The sequence below is a fragment of the Ascaphus truei genome, chromosome 4, assembly GCF_040206685.1.
Source record: "Ascaphus truei isolate aAscTru1 chromosome 4, aAscTru1.hap1, whole genome shotgun sequence".
NCBI classification, from domain to species: domain Eukaryota; kingdom Metazoa; phylum Chordata; class Amphibia; order Anura; family Ascaphidae; genus Ascaphus; species Ascaphus truei.
In genome coordinates this window covers 114,987,218-115,002,906 of record NC_134486.1, presented here as the reverse complement: position 1 = coordinate 115,002,906, position 15,689 = coordinate 114,987,218, and the positions used below count along the sequence as shown (strand labels likewise).

The window sequence follows — 15,689 nt, the reverse complement described above, 5'->3', positions numbered from 1 at the left end:
GCAACTGTAAATATTACTGTATGTTCATTTGCATGTCTTAAACAGGTCTGCAACCCTGTCTTTCCCCATTATCTCCCAGCATACTGCGCTTCCACTGCAGCAAGGGATTCTGGGAAATTATATATATATATATATATAATATATATATATATATATATATATATATATATATATATATATATATATATATATATATATATATATATATATATATATATATATATATATATATATATATATATATATATATACATGCAGATGAGCATACAGTTATATTTGCATATATATATACTGTATATATATATATATATATATATATATATAATTTCCCAGAATCCCTTGCTGCAGTGGAAGCGCTGTATGCTGGGAGATAATGGGGAAAGACAGGGTTGCAGACCTGTTTAAGACATGCAAATGAACATACAGTAATATTTACAGTTGCTTTATGCTTTACTGTGGAGGGTTTTTGTCACTTTTTTTACCCACCATAACCTTAATAATCCATTTTGTATTTTTCGTGTGCTTTCAACAAACCCTCTATATATATACAGTATATATATAAAGCACACGAAAAATACAAAATGGATTTTATTAGCAATACAAAACACAAAAATAATATTAAAATATACCTAAACACATACTAAATGAACATTGCTGAACCAATGAATACACAATAAAAATGTGGAGACCCAAAATATGTAACATGCAAAATACATAGGTATGATAATGCAAATCCAGAGAAAAAAAATTTCCCCTGGAAATGCAATGGAGATCGGCCGATCAGCAACACATGATAATACAAATGACTGAAAAAAAACAATATCTACACAAACCCAAGTAAACACAGAAAAAAGAGCAACAATAAAAATATAATGAATGAAAGCCCTAGATGCTGTGTAGCCAGAAGGTGGCTTTTGTTTTTTAAATCTGTTCGTAATATGAACTCCAAAATATATACTGGATTTAAACATATACTTAGTACTTTAATATGCATAACAACCCCCAAAAGGAGAAATTATTATTGCTTATCTCAATTACATATGGTACTCTTAAGTACAAAGAGACCATGTTTGAACAATCTACTGTTACAACAGCTACTGCACGTTGTGTCTCTGTATAGCACTCACTGTCATCTTTGTGGAATTCAAATGTAATATTTAGAGACGATGATAAAATTCGGAATTGTGCACGAATGTGATAAAATTGCAGTCTTTGCCCGAAAATCTCCAAACGCCAGTATCTTAATCACAGATCAACTTCCACCCATAAATTATGAATATTTTCCGACATGCTGGGAATGTTTTCCGAATGGTGAAAAAATATTTACCAAGCAAATGTCACATAAAATATTGTATGAACGACTCAATAAATATGCACAAGCATTTAAGGGCCCAACTAAGAAATAGTCACTGTTTTTAAAATTAATAATGGTTTAAAGCATCATCCTCATGCAGGGTGTAAACTTTATGCTACAAATTCCAAATGCACTTGAATAACTACTTATTACGCAGTGACTTTATTCGATAAATTACATCTTCTCACATACAGTAGCGGCAGCTTTTATTTGAACACTTCCCGCACGGCAGGATGCGTGCGGGAAGCGTGGAGACGCGGCTTGTTGCGGCGCACTGTGACGTCACAGTCACGTGCGCGCCCGGCTTCCCCGGGCTTCCCCGATACCGCTGGAGTTTAAAGTGAGGTAAGCGGGGGTGCGGGGAAGCAGAGGGGCAGAGCAGGAGCCGGGTTCGGGGTCGGGAAGGGGGGATAAAATGCGCGCGAAGTGGAGGGGGGGTGCGTGTAGGAAACGCGGCGGCGCGCGGTCTTGACTGCCGGCAGCCGGAGTAGATCCCGGCATGCCGCTGGCATTAGTTCAAATAAAAGCTGCCGCTACTGTACCCAACTCAAACCATTCAGGGGGCTACGTATAAAAGATAAGGCTGCGCTTATAGTGACGGCGACATCGCCTGAAAACAAATGTATTGCCACCGCGATGCGAAATTTGGAAGCCAGTCAAATTTTATTTTTCAGAGGCTGTCGCCATGTGACAGCCTCTGAACCAATCAATGACCTGGTCGCCCGCGACGTCGCCGCAAAGCGAATTACAACTTTCGCTGACGGCGATGGGTGACGTCACCCGTCGCGCGCACTATAAGCGCGGCCTAAGTTGTGCGAGTGTATTGTTATTGAGCATGTAATGTGAGATATAGGGATAAAGAGATATATATCCATATCCGAGTCCTCTAACCGGGGTAAATTCGAAATGATGCCGGACACTTACCTGTGGCCGGCAGCGGAGGGTGAAGAACACTGCTGCGGAGGGTGAGGAGGACCACGGCGACATCGTGGGAGCAGCGGAAGACATCCTGGGGGCGGTGGCAGCAGAGAAGATCCTTGTTGGGCCGGTGGGAGCAGCAGAACACATCACACCTGTTGCCGATGGGAGCCTGGGGAACCATGAGACCGGAGCAGAAACATTACCATTGGACAGCCGGGGAGGAGCTGGCTGTCCATTAGTAACGCTCCTTCTCAAGTCACATGGTTCCCAACGACATCAGCTGTGATATGTTCTGCTGCTCCCACCGGCTTAACAAGAACGTCCTCTGCTGCCACCGCCCCTCCAGGATGTCTGTGCTGTTCCCACGGTGTCGCCACGGTCCTCCTCACCCTCTGCCGCCGGCTGCAGGTAAGTGCTCTGTGTTCTATGTTCTGCTCCTGCCGTTCTCCAAGAGGAGGACCGAGGGAACAGAATGCAAATTACCCTGCGCAGGTTCCAGCACCCTGGTGCCGGGTATCTGAAAAAGTGCCGGGTAATTGCCCGGTACTTCACCAATATATACAGGGCTCGACAAATGCACTCGCCTGGGGCAAATGCATTTTACCCGCTGGCCAGACTTGTCAGCAGTGTGGTGCAGCGTCTCCCCCTTCAACTCCCGGCATTCTCCTGCAACTTCCGTGAAAATGGCCGCTGCCATGACGCCGTGTTGCCATGACAACGGGACGCTATGTACTTGTGTAAATAGGTGAACAAAAAGGCGCGAACAGCTATATATGAAGTGAATAAATAATAATAATGGTGTAAATGATAAAATAAATATAAGTGATGACCAAAAAACCCACAGCTCAGGAGAACCTGACGAAGCCGTGAACAGTTTCTGGTGCTGGGCGAAACGCGTAGAGGAAACCAGCAGACCTATTTTGGTCTTGGAGGCGACCCGTAGCTGAACCTAACCTGCAGCCGTGACGTCAGAGGATCAGACGGGCGCACAGAGGGAGGCTCCGATCGTGGATACAGTGCCGTGGCATTCAGCCTGATGACCCAGGGAGGCGGTGAGCTGCTCGGGACAACTCCTACTCACAATTTGTGACCAATGCTTTTATTATATTAGCACATTGTAAGTGCGCATTTTTTACCCATTCATTTTTTATAAAGTTTATATTATTGATCGCACTATGTAGTTTTCTCTCTCTTTATACATGCGGTTTATGCTGACGGAGTATCGATAAGGGGTCCGGTGCCTTTATACCATCAAGGGTGGCAACCCTATTTGCCAACTGCTTATATATACACTTTAGTCCTGTGAGTAGTACAGCTATATGAGCCAAGACACTGCCACATTTATTCACTGATTGCATTACGTCTGCACTTATATTTGTGTATCTTGTTTTGTTTTCTCAACCCATTATATGCTCCCCCTGGATGTTCTGAGAACGGGACGCTATGTGACATCTCAACATTTGACGCCGCGCAGCCATTTTGACGGAAGTTGCAGGAGAATGCCGGGAGTTGAAGGGGGAGACGCAGGAGAATGCCAGGAAACACTGCACCACACCGCTGGTAAGTCTCGCCAGCGGGTATAATGAGCAGGGGGAGCGTGAGTTGATCTTTTTATAACTGATTAGAGACAGAGAGGAACGTACATACATAGATATGTACGTATGGCGAGAGAATTGAGGGGGTATTTATAGATAAATTAACATACACACACACTCACATACACAACTGTACCATAATAAAGCCACAAGGTGATCCCCGTACTATTTTATGTTTGGACGTGAAGCCAGATTGCCTGTGGATCTATGTTCCGGTGTGTCTGCCGATGTGTCATTGCCCACGACATATATGCAGTATGCACAAAGACTTAAAGAGTAGTTACATGAAGCCTATTGACTCGCTGCTGAGGCATCAGTTTGCCAACAGAGGGAACAAAGGCCGCTATGATAAACGAATGCAGGACCAAGAACTAGATGTTGTAGACTGGGTCCTCATTTGAAATGTAATAATACCAGGCAAACTAAATTGTTAATCGATGGAAACCAAAACAATATGTACACCTGCTATATACAGACCAAAGTTTCTGAATGTCTCTCTGGAATATCATCCTGGATGGCCATCCGCCGACAGAAACTTAACATGGCAAAAACAGAACTCCTTATACTTCCTAACAAACCTGTCCCTACTACCTCCTTCCACATTTCTGTTGGAAGTACCATCGTTCACCAAGTAGCCCAAGCACGCTGCCTAGGGGTCACACTCGACTCCTCTCTCACATTCGTCCCTCACATTCAAAACATATATAAAACCTGTCGCTTTTCCCTCCACAATATAACATAGATACGCCCTTTCCACTGTTGCTCGACTGCTAAAACTCTGACTCAGGCCCTCATTCTCTCCCGTCTCGATTACTGTAACCTCCTGCTGTCCGGCCTTCCTGCTTCTCACCTGTCTCCCCTACAATCTATCCTAAACACTGCTGCCAGAATCACTGAACTATTTCCGAAATCTGTCTCGGCGTCTCCCCTGCTGAAATCGCTCTCCTGGCTTCCTATCAAATTACGCATCTCGCACTCTATTCTCCTCACTTTTAAAGCTTTACACTCTTCTGCTCCTACTTACATCTCAGCCATAATGTCTCGCTATGCACCATCCCGTTCTGCTCAAGGATGTCTTCTCTCTACCCCCTTTGTATCTAAAGCCCTCTCCCGCCTTAAACCTTTCTCACTTTCTGCCCCGCACCTCTGGAATGCCCTTCCCCTCAGTACCCGACTAGTAACCTCTCTATCCACCTTTAAGACCCGCCTTAAGACACACTTGCTTAAAGTAGCAAATGAGTAGCGAATACTATACACAATACATAAAGCTTGGCCCCTGGCAGACGCACGTACCTGAATGCCCTCCTACTGTCTTTGTACGTTTTCCCACCAATTAGATTGTGAGCTCTTCGGAGCAGGGACTTCTCTTCTACAATGTTACTTTTATGTCTGAAGCACTTATTCCCATGATCTGTTATTTGTATTTCTTATTTATATGATTGTCACATGTAGTACTAATGTGAAGCGCTGAGTACACTAATGGCACTATATAAATAAAGACATACATATATGTGATAGAAGCTGGGTGAAGTGTCCCTGTATAATGTGAAGCATGAAAGGGAACATGGGCCTCTTAAAATGCTCCACTGCAATCACCCAACCCCTCTTTACTTCTACATATGTATATAGTAGGGTGGGGAACTGAGTCAACATCCCCTGTACCTGAGAGAGAATATTCAGTCTACACTATAGGCCCGGCCTAAGGCCAGGTCCATAGTAGACGTAGGCGATCGCGACCGAGCACGTACGGTTGCCAGGTGGCATCTCCCAAAAAACTGGACACAATGGTGAAAGGTGTGACACTCGAGACACACCTCCTAACCACGCCATGTGGTTTCCTCGTCTTTGGCCCCACCCCCAGGCTCCTGACACCATGTCCTGATTGGCTACTGCTGGGTAATGCAGCCAATCAGGATGGAGGAAGCTGCCCAGCCCCCAACAACAGCCCTGCTCGTGAAAATCCCGGGGACCAAGCCGGTCAGATCACTATGAAAATAGAGATAATACTGGACAAGTACATGTCCAGTATTACCTCTAATTTTTACTGGACAGTGTTCAAATACAGGACAGTCCAGCTCAATACTGTACACCTGGAAACCTTACGAGCGCGTGACGTTGAGCGCACCTGTACCTGCAGCGATCCGTGGCCTGCAGGGTTGTGCAATGGGGGGCATTTCGATGGCGTGCCGGGGGGGGGGGGGCGTGCCCGTGACATCACGTGAGCGTTCGCCCTCATTGGCTGAACAGCGCACGTGACCCGGCAAATTCATAAAAATTTATCTCACCATGCATCGGCCGCATCGGCGCTCTCTATGGGCTGGGGATGGGGGTGACATACATGGGGGAGGAAAGTTTGAAGGGGGAGGAAGGGATGATGGGGGTGAGAGCGTGGTGGTGTGAAAAAGGGGGGGTTGTGTAAGAGAAAACGGGGGTTCTCGCAAGGTCGCCGACACATGAGTGGGGGGGCCCTGATAGAAACTTTACTCCTGTGCTGCGAGGGCGCTGCGAGGGCGCTGCGAGGGCGCTGCTCAAAGTTGTGATTCATGGCCACAGATGAGGGATGATGGGGGATAGTCCAGCAGTGCCAGCAACTCCCTTCCTTGAGCCCTCATATTAAAGCTGCAGTTCAAGGAATATCCTGCATGTGTGTTTTTTTTTTTAATAAATCAGTTCTGGAGTAAGAAAAAATACTTTTAGCATTTTCTGTTTAAAAAAAAAAAAAAAAACTTTGAAAGACCAATTTTCTTTCTATTTTAACAAGCATGCTTATTCCTATAGCAACCATTTACATTCCCCAGATTTTAAGATGGCGCCAAACTTTGCCAATCAATAGATGGAGAACGAATTGACTGGCAGCTATGCAGTTCTTTAGGCAAGTAGAGATTGCCCACATGAAACTATTGAAGTAAAAAAAAAAAAGGAGCTTGAACTGCAGCTTTAACATAGTGTTCCCACCACCTTGTCACAATAACACTGAGTGTCCCAGCTGTCCTGTCAGTGACACAGTCCCCGCTGCCCTGTCACAGTGACACCAAGTGTCCCCGCTGCCCTGTCACAGTTACACTGTGTCCCCGCTGCCCTGTCACAGTAACATTGAGTGTCCCCGCTGCCCTGTCACAGTAACACTGAGTGTCCCCGCTGCCCTGTCACAGTAACACTGAGGGTCCCCGCTGTCCTGTCACAGTAACACTAAGGGTCCCGCTGCCCTGTCACAGTAACACTGAGTGTCCCCGCTGCCCTGTCACAGTAACACTGAGTGTCCCCGCTGCCCTGTCACAGTAACACTGAGTGTCCCCGCTGCCCTGTCACAGTAACACTGAGGGTCCCCGCTGCCCTGTCACAGTGACACTGAGGGTCCTCGCTGCCCTGTCACAGTGACACTGAGGGTCCCCGCTGCCCTTTCACAGTAACACTGCGTGACCCCCGCTGCCCTGTCACAGTAACACTGAGGGTCCCCGCTGCCCTGTCACAGTGACACTGAGTGTCCCCGCTGTCCTGTCACAGTGACACTGAGTGTCCCCGCTGTCCTGTCACAGTGACACTGAGTGTCCCCGCTGCCCTGTCACAGTAACACTGAGGGTCCCCGCTGCCCTGTCACAGTAACACTGCGTGACCCCCGCTGCCCTGTCACAGTAACACTGTGTGACCCCGCTGCCCTGTCACAGTAACACTGAGTGTCCCCGCTGCCCTGTCACAGTAACACTAAGGGTCCCGCTGTCCTGTCACAGTGACACTGAGTGTCCCCGCTGCCCTGTCACAGTAACACTGAGGGTCCCCGCTGCCCTGTCACAGTAACACTGAGGGTCCCCGCTGCCCTGTCACAGTAACACTGAGTGTCCCCGCTGCCCTGTCACAGTAACACTGAGTGTCCCCGCTGCCCTGTCACAGTAACACTGAGGGTCCCGCTATCCAGGCACGGGGGATATGAGAGAACTCACCCCGGGGTTCCCGGGCTCCCCTGACCTCCGCTCCGGTTTGTGGCACAGAGATCGCAGGTCACCTGTCGCGGTCCTGTGCTCTACGAGCTGTCACTCCGCCAGGTGCTGTCCTGTGCTCTATGAAGTTTCGATTCCCCTGTACCATTAGTTCCGCCCCTCGCGTGACATCCCGCGCACACCCACCGTAGCCGACTTTGAACCAATCGCTGCAGCAAATGTGTCAAGGCAGCGACATGCCGATTGGCTCAACTCATTAGGTGGGCGGGATCCGTTTGAGGCAACACGAGTGCTGAGAGATGTTGAGTTTCGTTTCCAGTCGTTCTGTGATGTAATCGCCAGCGGAATCGCAACTGATCTGAGAAGTCCGCGGCGTTCCATAGAAAGGAGCCGGAACAGAGTGCATTCTGGGAGCTGCAGCGGGTCAGGCATTCACATTCCAGCTGTCACTGCAATGGCATAAAGTATCTTCAATTCCCATTAATAGTGGCCACCTACACTTAAGACTGCGGCCATGATGATCGTGACGGCGCGCGCGGTGCGATCACATACATGTGCCTCTATGAGGTTGTCTATAGAGTGCGCGAACACGCACGGGAGCAGAGGCTCCAGCATTCACCATGGCCGCAGCGGCTGCGCTTATAGTACCGGCGACAGTGACGCAACGTCGCATCAAAACAAATGCAGGAACAAATGCATTGCAGCCGTCGCGTGCGCTTATAGTAACGGCGGAGCGACGGCTTGATCGCTAAAACTCATCTCAATTAGATTTTTCCAGCGACCGTAGCCTAACGTCGCCGTCACGGTGCCATCGCCGGCACTATAAGCGTAGCCTAACGCTGCGGCCATGGTGAACGCTGTAGAGGGCGCAAGCGTTCACTCAGCTTCCCCGTCGCCTGCAGCAGCAGCAGAAATCTGTGTCCTGCAGGCAAAGGAGATGGGGGGGCGGCCGTGACATCACGGAGCTGATTCACCCTCATTGGTTTCCGACTGCATCGCGAGCGCAGCCTCAAGTAGGCACATCTATGTGATCGCGCTGTGCGTGCCCTTCAACGCGCAGTCGCGATCACCATGGCCGCAGCTTTATCTATGGCCCGCTGTCTGCGCTGCACGTGCGCCTACCAGGCTGGCGGCGCATGCAGCTGAGTTCCCCAGTGCGCAGCGAGCTGCAGGGAGGAGTGACGGGGGCGCGGCCACGACGGCACCCAGCAGGTTCGTCCTCATTGGCTGAACCGCCAGGGGGCGCAACCGAGCTCTCCGTCGCTAGTATTGAGCACAATTTTCGTGTCTGCAGGATTAACTGGCTGCGCAGCACGGTGGCCACACCTGGCAGTGGACCTGGCCCCATTGAGGGGCGGCTCTTGTCCCCGCGGGCGCTGCAGTAGGCAGTGGGGACCTGGCTGAGGGAGAATATGTTTCCCCCGGTGCAGCAAACAATAGCACGATAAGGCCAAGGAACCGCTGCACGCGCCTGCACACCCACTTGACCTGACTTAGCCACTTATAGCTGTGGGGAAATGGAGGGTAAGGTTTATACTCGTATTCCTGACCCTGCAGCATTGGTTAGCCAGGCAATGCCATGCTTAACTTTAAGCATAACGCCTCATGAAAATCCGGAGATTTTATACTACCAAACAAACAGGGATTACTGAAGGTCAGGAGGTTCCACTATACGCCCGTGCTTTCGCCTTCTTACGAATAAGAAAACCTGTGTGGCTGCCCATAGCATCACGCTTCCTCCCATAGTAATTTATTGCAAACAAACCTTTTTAACATATATGACTGATAAACCTAACAAAACGTTTTGGGGAAACTAATGTTAATCTTAAGAGATAGACCCCTCTTGGGATTCCGTCCGGTACTCCACCCTTCAGATTAACCCGTTCAGAGGTCCTAACCAAATAACCTCCCTCCTCTGCTGGGGTCCAGAGCCTGGGAGTTTTCCCTGTTGAAAAACCCTACCTTGGATAATCCCACAAAGGGGTATTTAACCGGTTTTATAAAAATGAAATAATAAGTTTGTCCAACAGATCGCTTAAATAGTTTTTTTTTAATGGCGTCAACTTAACATGAAGATATCTTTAACTCACCACTCCCTTTTCCAGACCCCACATAAAAAATTGAGATGTTTTAAAAAACAAGTGCTCTCTTACCTTTCAAGATGCGCCTGGAGTTCTGGTAAAAAGGCGTGCTGATATTGCTGGCATCTTCACTGAGTTTTAGACATTCGTAGTCAAAAAATGACTCCCTAGTCAAAAAAAGTGTCTCACAATAAAATGGGCTGTGAAATCCCTCAAATATTATTTATTAGGGAGAAAATTCTGGTTGGTCACAGATCATGCAACACTCACCTGGATGTGTCAAAATAGACAGAAAAATGCTAGGGTCACAAGATGGTTTCTGAGCCTACAACCCTTTAACTTTTCTGTAGAACACAGGTCAGGGCTGAAACATGGCAATGCCGACGGGTTGTCAAGGATGCACTCCCTGATATCCATGGTCGCTCACCCCTATAGGTCTGAGCTGGGGGGAGGATGTGGTGGGGAAGGGGTTAACCAGGCTTATAATTAAGGTCAAGCCCACTTGGTTACCCCTGACCCGTGTTTTGGGGTCCTAGAGTGTCAGCTCTTGGGCCCGGGCATTGTGTATGCATTACTGTGATTGTGTGAAAAATAGGAGACAACTGCCATTTTTGTGTTTTACCCTTTTCCAGAGGTGATGGGACCAGGAGATGTTAAGGAGGTAAGTTTCAGGGTGGGTTTGATGGAGAAACTGGTTGCAGAATGTTGCTATGTATCGGGGTGCCGGAGTTACAGGATTTACCAAGGGTGTACCCAGGAATCAGGTAAGATTCTTGGATACACTAGAGCACATTGCCCCGGTCAACCTCCCGTCCTGAAAACATTAATGCGACTCACAACTGGGATGCCCTGCTTCAGCACAGAGCAGGAAAAGGTAAAAGTGAGGCACAGGGTTTCCTGGTATAGAGGAAGTTTGTTTTATTAACATGTGGGGACACAAGGGGTTAATGAATCCCCACACCCTACACAGAGTCCCCAGTATAGCAGAGGTACCCACATACATGCCCAAGTATACTGACCCTAGTTTAAGGGTTCAGGGAATAACACCAGGTAGGTGATAAAGTGGAGAGTTTATTGGGGGGTAAGGAAAATGTTTAATTCATGTTAGAATAAAACTGTGTCAGTTAGGTTACACTCTATTTCATGCATCAAAAACTGTAAAACGTTGTAGCAGCAGAATGTGTATATTTTACCACTAATAAGACAGGCCACAATATATTATATTACATGGGTATAGTTTAATGCGTGTGTATATAAGTTGATGCCCTGTGGGTGAACTGTGGGATTTAGAAGTCATGGCTAATAGATGAAAGACATTTGTCCCAGAGGTGCGATCTGTTGTGTTAGCAGCAAAGGCTAAACAAGGCCCCAATATTCGCAGCTTCAAAGAGTCAGTTCAAACGCAAGGAACTAGAGGTGTGAATAGTTTGTTAGCCCTTCCGTGCTAATTGGGGGGGGGGGCGTTCGAATAGTGAGTGGGCAAAATGGTGGTTCGGGCACATGTTCTCTCACTACTCTGAAGCCAGGTGACAGGTGGGGGAAGATGACGTTTTTGTTGCACATGCTCAGTTGCGATACTGATGCTGTGTGCCAGTTGTTGCAAGACTGAAATAACCTGGCTATAGGTGGAGCAATTGGTTCCCATGCCAGGGATTGGCTGTACATTATGGAAATAGGACATTTGGAGTTTTTAAAAATTGGTGTAGTCAGTCAGATAATTGGTTCCATCTAAGAGTTTCATCAGTTCCATCTTGTGTGATTCAGCAGAGATTCAGTCCCATTTGAGAAGTTTCAGCTCTGAGTAAATCGTCTCAATTTCTCAGAGGATAAGTGACCAGATTCCAACAGCAAGAGGCTACGGGAATGAAATGTTGCCGGGATTATTTTGCTGTGTGTTTGTGTCACGTCTGTATGCCCGCAGACCAAGCTAGACCCCAGTACTGAGGTGGGAACGGTATGATACCACACACCCACAGCAGTGGGAGCAAGCCCGGAGTGTGGTATAGCATTGCTGGGCCTGTTGGAAGAGTTGTTAGTTGCAATGCTTGGGGAATGTCCGTGAGAATAGTCGTGTCCATTTGCCAATGTTCAGGGATCCAGAGGGTAGAGTCGTCAGAGGGCAAGCCAGGTCCTAGGAAGCCAGAGGTCAGCGGAGTTGTATGTGTAGCAGGGTTCAAAGGGATACCAGAGAGCAGAGTAGTCCAGGGTAAGCAGGGGTCAAAGCCAGGGAAATCCAAAGTAACACAGGAGCAGGTAATCACAGGAGCACAGAGGGAGCACAGCATAGGTCAGGTACACACAGGGAAACAGGAACTATGCAGAGCGAGGAAGAGGTGGACAGACAGGGATAATAAAGGAAGGTGCACCAATGACAGAGAGGGGAGGAGTAGAGAGAGAAGTGGGTCTATTTTGATCTGGTTTAAAACTGATTGGCCGGCTAAGCCGGCCAATTCAGTTGAACAGCAATTCTACTTGTTGCCAAGTAGAACAAAGAAAAACCAGTCAAACAAATATTCAGAAGAAGACCAACAAGTGCACTGTTGAAGTGCACTTAAAGCAGAAGGGTTAACTCTAAAGAACCCTTGATGGGGGATACCGAGCAGAGCACCCCGCCTAACGCCCACTGGGAGGCAAACTCTGAAACCGTCCCAGTAGACTCGGCGTACGAGTACTCTGCCCGAATACGGGAGTGCACCAGCCGGAACATGGCCACGATGTTTGTTGGGACCCCCCCTCCAAAACCTGCTTCCTGGTTTTACAAATGGCTACCTTAGCCAATGCCAGGAGCAGGCTGACCAGGAGATCCCTAGGCTTATCGTTCCGGGACACTGGGCACCCAAAAATAAAAAGATGAAGGGAGAAGTGTAGCCAGAACTGCAGGAGAAGGCTCTTCAAGAAGGAAAAGAGGGGCTGCAGTCTGGCGCAACTGAAATAAATGTGATATACGGACTCCCGCTCGCCACAAAAGGGACAGGCGGCGGGGGAGTCCGTGAAGTGTGCCAAGTACTCTCCTGTGCTTAGTGCACCGTGGAGGACCCTCCAACTCAAATCCCCGGCGGGACGGGGAACCAAACCTGAATAGAGTTCCTTCCACCGGGATCTCTCGCCCTCGTTCGCAGGAAATACCCGCCTCCAGATAGTATCAGGGCGGGTGACAAGGGCGAGGTAGTGCACTATATGGAGCACTAGAGAATACAGGACTTTCCTCGGCATGCCGCGGAAACATGCCGGGGACATATCCCCCAACCTGCTGAGGTTGGGGGAGAGAGGAGCCCGAGGGGGTTGCCGTGGCTTTGGTTCCACGCAAAGATCCGGAGAGCTGAAGTTGATAGGTTGACAAGGCTCTCCGGTCTGCAATACCCCCTCAATGAAGGTGCGTGAGTCGGAGTGGATGGCATCTTTAATCTCCTGGATCAAACGATGAGGGACGCGGGCAGTACCCAGACCCATACGGGGCGCGAGCACCTCTGCCATAACCCAGTATCGCCGCTCAAAGTCCAGGAGATCCCCGACTCTGGTCACCTGCGCCAGGATTAGCCGGCGGCAAATAGAGGGTGAATCCAACATCCGAGCCCCCACTGCCGGATTATACAGCAGGGGCTCGGCGAGGAAATCAACCCCCATTGCCTGTTCCTTCCTGGTCGCGGAGACCAGTTTCCAGGCCTTAAGTAAGTCCCGGTAGTATTCCGGCAGCTCCGAGAGGTCTCTACCTAAACCTTCGGGCCTGATGATAAACAGTTGCCAGTCATACCTCATATTGCGCAGCTGGCGAAAGAAACTGGTTGCCAGCTGGCACCACTGCGGAGACGGATCTGCGAATAGGTATCTCTGCAGGTATTGGAGGCGGAAAGTGTGTAACTGGGAGCGGACACACACCACTCCCTGTCCACCCTCCAAAGGAAGGCACGCAACTCCCGCAGAGACCCAATTCTTCCCCATCCAGAGAAAATCCATCAACCTCCTCTGGATCTTGTTTATAAATTCGGGGGTCGGACCCATGGCTATCAGCCGGTGCCATAGCTGACTGGCCACCCCCTGTTTGATCACCAGGATTCTTCCCCTGAGGGAAAGCATTCTCGACAGATACACCCAAGACCCCAGACGAGCAATGACTCGTTCCTCAAGATCACTGAAGTTTTCTGGGGCCGGGTTATCCGCAGCAGACAGGTAGACTCCCAGATATTTGAGAGTATCGCTCCCCCACGAGACATTACGAAACGTGGGGGGCAAAGAGTCCACCTGTAAGGGACCCACCAAAATGCCGGAGCACTTAGACCAGTTGATCCGAGCAGAAGAGGCAGTGGTGTAGACCTCTTCGCACGCTTGTGCCCGCTCTAGATCATCTAGGTCCTGGGCCACGAGGAGCACGTCATCGGCATAAGCCGACAGGACTACCCGCATGTCGGGCTCCCGCAGCACCAGCCCGGTGAGCCTCCTCCTCAGTAGGCAGAGGAACGGCTCAATGGCCAGCGCGTACAGTTGCCCAGACAGGGGGCAACCTTGACGTACTCCCCGACCAAACACAAAAGGTGCCGTCAGGGACCAATTGATCTTCACCAGACACTCTGAAGAGGCGTACAGCATCTGGAGAAAGCCCACAAATTGTGGGCCGAAGCCAAACTCCCGCAGGGTCTGCATGAGGTAACGGTGATCCACCCTGTCAAACGCCTTCTCCTGATCTAGGGACAGGAGGGCGCGTGACAGACCAGTCCTCTGCGCGTGATGTAGCAGGTCCCGGACCAGAAAAATGTTGTCATGAACACTCCGGCCCGGGACAGTATAGGACTGGTCGGGGTGAATCACCTCTGCCAGCACTGACTTGAGCCTCAGCGAGAGCGCTTTGGCTCCGATCTTAAAGTCCGTGCTTAGCAGTGAGACCGGTCGCCAGTTAGAGATCTGGCGGAGATCCCCCTTCTTCGGCAGCAAAGACAGTATTGCCCGCCGACACGAAAGGGGCATCTCACCGGTCTCCAGGGTTTCGGCCAGGACCTCGGTGAAATCAGGTCCCAGCATCTCCCAGAAAAACCGGAAGAACTCCACAGTCAGCCCGTCTAGCCCTGGCGTTTTTCCGCGGGACATGAGACTGAGGGCTTCAGAGAGCTCGGCCAGAGTCAAAGGTAACTCAAGCCTCTCCCTTCCACCCTCGCTGACCGTGGGAAGCCCCTCCCATAAGACCCTGCATGCGTCTGGCTGGATGGACTCCGGAGAGAAAAGGTCTACGTAGAATCTCCGTGTTTTGTCCCGGATGCTCTCCGGGTCAGTCAGAGGGGTACCGTCTTCTGCTAGCAAGCAGGTGATATGTTTACGGTTTCCCCTCTTTTTCTCCAGCGCGTAGAAGAGGCGCGACCCACGACCCATCTCCCGAAGGAAGTTGATGCGGGATCGCACATACGCCCCCCGAGCTCTCCGATCTTCCAAGTCCCGGAGAGCGCACTTCCCCTCCACGTACGCACACTGCAGGTATTGGTCTTCTGCCACAGACAGCCACTTCTCAAGATCGAGCACCTCTTCCCTAAGGGCCTCGATCTCAGCATCGCGCCGCCTGCTGGCACCTTTGGTGTACTCCTGACAAACGAGGCGCAGATGAACCTTGCCCACGTCCCACCACTGCTCTAACGTGGCAAAGTCTGATTTGCAACCTCTCCAGGCCATCCAAAAGTCTCGGACCGACGTTGCAAACCCCTTGTCTTCCAACAATGTATTGTTGAAGTGCCAATAGGCGGCCGAGGGCTCTGCTGGTAGTAGCGCCACCATCATGGACGCACAATTGTGGTCCGAAAACGGCGTCAGCCTAATGGTACTG

General features: G+C 49.7%; 1 protein-coding gene across 3 annotated transcripts in view; it reads right to left on the bottom strand.

Moving 5' to 3' along the window:
• Window positions 1-7,945, bottom strand: part of LOC142493050 (interferon-induced, double-stranded RNA-activated protein kinase-like) — a 129,344-nt gene extending 121,399 nt beyond the window's left edge. For 2 of the 3 annotated variants that reach the window (XR_012800968.1, XM_075596485.1), the window contains exon 1: window positions 7,809-7,945. The gene's annotated coding sequence lies outside the window, so the exon portion shown is untranslated. The remainder of the gene's footprint in view (window positions 1-7,808) is intronic. The other variant, XM_075596486.1, reaches the window with a different exon arrangement.
• Window positions 7,946-15,689: the final 7,744 nt, after the last annotated feature.